At 51.3% G+C, this 4,882-nt stretch overlaps 1 pseudogene; it reads left to right on the top strand.

Moving 5' to 3' along the window:
• Window positions 1-527, top strand: part of LOC101655043 — an 11,602-nt pseudogene extending 11,075 nt beyond the window's left edge.
• The last annotated feature ends 4,355 nt before the right edge of the window (window positions 528-4,882 follow it).

Here is a 4,882-nt window from a genome sequence, read left to right on the forward strand (position 1 = left end):
AAGGAAGGGTGGAAAACCAGGGCAGCCAATCAAGCAGCAACGTTTGCAGCCCAGGGACAACCAGGCGGATCTGGAATCCAAGCTTGGGAAGACCATTGCCATTACCAAGTCTACCCCACAATCTGAGATGGGAGCATATGACTGCAATGTCTGTAATTGTGCAGTGAGGACTCCATCAACTTCCTGGATCACATCAGTGGAAAAAAAAAGATATCAGTGAAACCTACATTGTAGTAGAACGTTCCACCCTGGACCAGGTGATTGGGCAAACAGAAGAAGATGGAAGAGAAGCAGGAAGATTGTGATTTCGAGGAAAGGATGAAGGAGCTCAGAGAAGAGGAGGAAAAGGCCAAAGTCTACAAGAAAGAGACACAGAAGAAGAAAAGTGGGCTGAGGAGAACTTGACCCTTGAGGCGGAGGATGAGATGGCAGCTGTGAGGGACTTCTCCGGCTTTGGTTCTACCAAGAAGAGTTTTGGAGGCTCTCTATGCTTGGCCCTTTGCTGGGCCTCCTCTTGTATGTATTGAGGTCATCCCTTTTTTGGGTGCTTGGGGAAAGTCCACGTGAGTGTCAAGGACCAAGGCTGGAGGGTGGATGTTTGTGGTTTCTCTCTATCTTGGGAGAGGACACAAGACAACAGAGGTAATGTTGTGTGTGGCATATTCCTTCCTCCTCAGAATGACACTGGAGGCACAGGACCTCTGCCCATCTGAATTCCTAATAAAGAAAACCTCCCTTTCTGAGGCTGCTTTCCCAAACTCCCCTGCATCTCCCCTTCCTCATCTACCCAGCCCCATTGTCTGAACAGTCTGTGTTTATCTTGTGTTCTACCATTATTTGAATTCCGACTTTTGCTCAGCCTGCAGCAGAAAGGTTTTATAAGTCCTCTTGTTTCCAGTTAATGGCATGTGCTTGGCCAGCCTGGTCCCTTTCCCATCCTGCCCTGTGGCTCTCTAGCCACTTGAGCATGCATGCTGACTTCTGCCTGGGTCTGTGGTGTGTGTGTGTGAGTGTGTCTACTAGGTGTGTGTGTAAAGGTGTCTGTCACCGTTAGGGTGATTCTCGAGGTCAGCAGCTCAATCTGCATGGGGACCACCACCGGAATCTTCTCATCCTCCAGTAAGGGCCCCAAGTCATTGAGCACTGAAGTGAACAGCTCAAGGTCACAACCACGATGCAAGAAGTGCAGGAAGCCATTCGTTGTGGCCAGGGGGAAGTGGACAGCAGTGGCAGGCCCCTTCTCAGAGTGAAGACCCATAGCTGACTTGATGTGGCAGGCCTTCAAAGTCAAAGGTTCCTGAAAACTTGCACCTTTGTGTAGAAAGAGAAGGAAAAAGATATTGACAGACAGGGACAGTTCTAAGCACTTCACATATATTTACTATTCCTAATAATCCTATGGAATATCATAATCATTCCCATATGATAGATGTGAAAATGAAGGCACGGAGACTAATTTGCCCTAGAATTTATACACCAAGGAAGTAACAAGCCTAGGATTTGGGAGAGCCAGTCTGACTTTGTGGTCAAAACGGCTTGGCCACTTTAGTGTAATGCCACCCAATGTAGAGGAGAGGATAAGGAATAGTTCAAAACTGGCCTTGCTCTGAATCTGAGGTGCTGGCCTAATGGCCCAGGGAAAGTTTTTAAAACACAGGACCTACAACTCAGCTATTTGAATGCCTCTCTCCTTATCATCTCTTTCTACTAGAGCCACCTCGGATCTGTGCTAAACTCTTCAAAGCTCCATAAAGAGAAATCCTAGTGTCGCCAAGGACATGGAACTGCTCATATATTTATGAGACTCTAATGGAACTGTCACTTTGGATCATAATTTGGCATTATCTGCCAGTGACGCCATGGCCACCATGTCTGAGTTCTGGGAATCCTGGTCACCCCACTAGGTTCTCACCAGCACCTTGGCAGCCCCTTTGTCAGGGTTTATAGCTCTCAGCCACTCACACTAGGTGCTCTGGGCCACCACCAGGCCACAGTGGACCCCCCTCTAGGTTTTGGGAATGGCTGTCACTCCCCTTATGTGCTCCGGGCCTCTTGACGGACTCCTATCAAGGTTCAGGATCTGCAAGCCTGTAACCCTAGGTGCCCTGAACGCCTACCAGGGACTGCTGATCACTCCTGCTAAGTGCTCTGGGCCACCACTGGGGCCTCAAAGGGGCTTCTGTCTGTGTTTGGGGTTTGGTGGCCTGTAACCTGGGCGATCTGGCCCACGGGCACCTCCGTGTGCCCCCTGTCAGGGTTATGGGCGTGCCGGGCCCTCCCTCTATGTGTTGGGGACTGCCGCAGGTCCCTCCGCAGCCAACTTGTTGGGCCTTAGCTCTGTGCCTCTCCCACTAGTCGCTCTGGGACTCCACGGGGTCTGAGGTAGTGAGTTTATTGTGCCAGTCTGGCTGATAAACACATGTGGGATTAACTGAAGGGCGGAGAGATAAATAGCTCCAGGAGCCTCGCCTTTCTTGTCTCTTGCTCTTTGATCATCAGACCAGTGTGTGGCTGCCTTGCTTGTCCTGTGCCTCAATTTGCAAGCTACACTACCTGTGGGACACCTAACCTGTGGACTGTGTTGCTGTAATATGAGGTTCCTTCAAGACCTGCTTCGCCACACCATTGGAATTTACATCTCTTGAGCTGGGGACTGACTATTGGTGAGCTGGCTGACTGTTGGTGACCTGCCTTGCTGTTTGCTGCCGGTGCCCAGATAATCTGACTCTCTCTACAGAGGCTACCTGGCGGCCCTCAAGGCTTGAAGGACTGCCAGTGTCTCACAACTGTCTCACAACTGTCTAACACATTTGAATTGTACTGAGCCATTTGTACTGCTTTATAATTTAACTGTTTATTTCTTGTGTTATATATCTATCTATTTGTATAACTGCTTTATAATTTAACAACTTTATTTCTTGTGTCATCTATCTATCTAAATATATATTTATAAAATTATTAGCAATCTGGTTTTATCTCTCTAGAGAACCCTGTCTAACATAGGCTCCCAGCAGGCCTCCTGTTTGGGTTCAGGGTCCACAGACCAGTCACCCCAGGCGCTCTGGCCTGCAGCCGGCACCTTGACAGCCCCTTTTATCGTGGTTTGTATCCATCTGCTGCTCCCACTAGGTGCTTTGAGCCGCCACCGGGGTGTCGGTTTGTCACCTGTCAGGATTTGGGCTCTTCCTTCCAGTAACCATAGGAGCTCTGGGTTGATGCCTGAGCCTCCATGGGGTTTCAGGGAATGTTGGCCACAACCTTTAGGCGTTCTATGCTGCCGCTGGAGCTTCGATGTCCCTTCTCCGGGTTCGGGGTCTGCAGACTGGTAATTCCACCAGCGCCCCACTGTCAGGGTTTGGGGGATGATGGTCACGCCCCATAGGCGCTCTGGGACCTCTCTGGCCACTCCATGGCCCACCTTTCCGGGTTCTTGTTTTACCCTCAGGCGGTTGGGCCGCCGCCAGCGTCTCCGCCGCCAGTGTCTACGCAGCCCCCTTGTCAGGGTGCTTATCCTTCCTCAGTGCCCACTAGACACTGCGCCCCCGAGGCCCCGTGGGACTTAGTGGGAGCAACAGAGGGCTACGACCCCTACAAGGGGTGGGCCGAAGCCCCGGCATTGGGACAGAGCACTTAGGGAGAGCAGCCTGCAACATCTAAAACCCGACAGGGGCTCCAAGGCCCTGGCCAGCAGCCCAGAGTCCCTAGGAGGAATGGCCGACACTCCCGAACCCCTACTGAGGCCACGAAGAAACCCTGGCAAAGACCCAGAGCGCCTAGCCTAGGGGGGAGTGCTGGAGGAAACCCTAGGAGGGAGACAGGCCGCAGGCTCTGAAACCCAGCAGAGGCCTACTGATGCCCAGGAGATGGCATGAGAGTCTAGGAGTGACCAGCATTCCCTGAACCCTGACAGGTGGCCTTCAGAGGTGACTGGTGGTGGCCATGAACCCCTAGGGCAGCAGCCAGCAGGCTCTGAACTCCTATAGTGCCCAGAGAAAACCTGGGTGGCGGCCCAGAGCACCTAGGGGGATTGCCTGGCAGGCCGGTACCCCAACAGCGGGACCGTGGAGACTAGGTAACTGCCTGCACATCCTGAACCTAGACAAGTGTGTTAGACAGGGTTCTCTAGAGAGATAAAACCAAATTGCTGATAATTTAATATATTTATTTATAAAGATAATTAGATATATAACAAGAAATGAACTGTTAAATCATATACAGTTAAATATATATAATACAAGAAAGAAACAGTTAAATTATAAAGCACTACAAATGGCTCAATTCAACTCACTGCCATGAGAGACTTGTGAGAGACTAGCAGTCCTTTAAGTCCAGTCTGCTGCCAGATCTTCCTCATTTTATAGAGAGAGGTAGGTTATGTCAGCACAGCAGCCAATCAGAAGGCAGGTCACCAACTGCCAGCCAGGTCACCAACTGCCAGTCCCCAGCTCCAGCGATGTCTTAAAAGGACCTCAACTTACAGCGACACAGTCCACAGGCTAGGCGTCCCACAGGTAGTGTAGCCTTTAAATTGAGGCACAGGACAAGCAAGGCAGCAGCACACTGGTCCAATGTTCACAGAGCGAGAGACAAGAAAGGCGAGGCTCACCAAGCCATTTATCTCTCTGCCCTTCAGTTAATCCCACTTGTGTTTATTGGCCAGGCTGGCACAATAAACTATCTCAACGAGGAGCCCAGCAAAGCCCCGGAGGTGGGCCAGAGCACTTAGGGAGAATGGCTGGCAGTCTGCAAAACCCAACGGGGGTCCAGGCAGCGACCCAGAGTGCCTGGGAAGGTGGGGAGCAGAGGGCAAGGGCCCAAAGCCCTGACAGTGGCCCAAAGCATCTGAGGGAGTGACTGGCAGGCACTGAATCCCAACAGGGGA

Source organism: Echinops telfairi, unplaced genomic scaffold, assembly GCF_000313985.2.
Source record: "Echinops telfairi isolate 266 unplaced genomic scaffold, ASM31398v2 ScPeMD7_5;HRSCAF=22, whole genome shotgun sequence".
Taxonomy (NCBI): domain Eukaryota; kingdom Metazoa; phylum Chordata; class Mammalia; order Afrosoricida; family Tenrecidae; genus Echinops; species Echinops telfairi.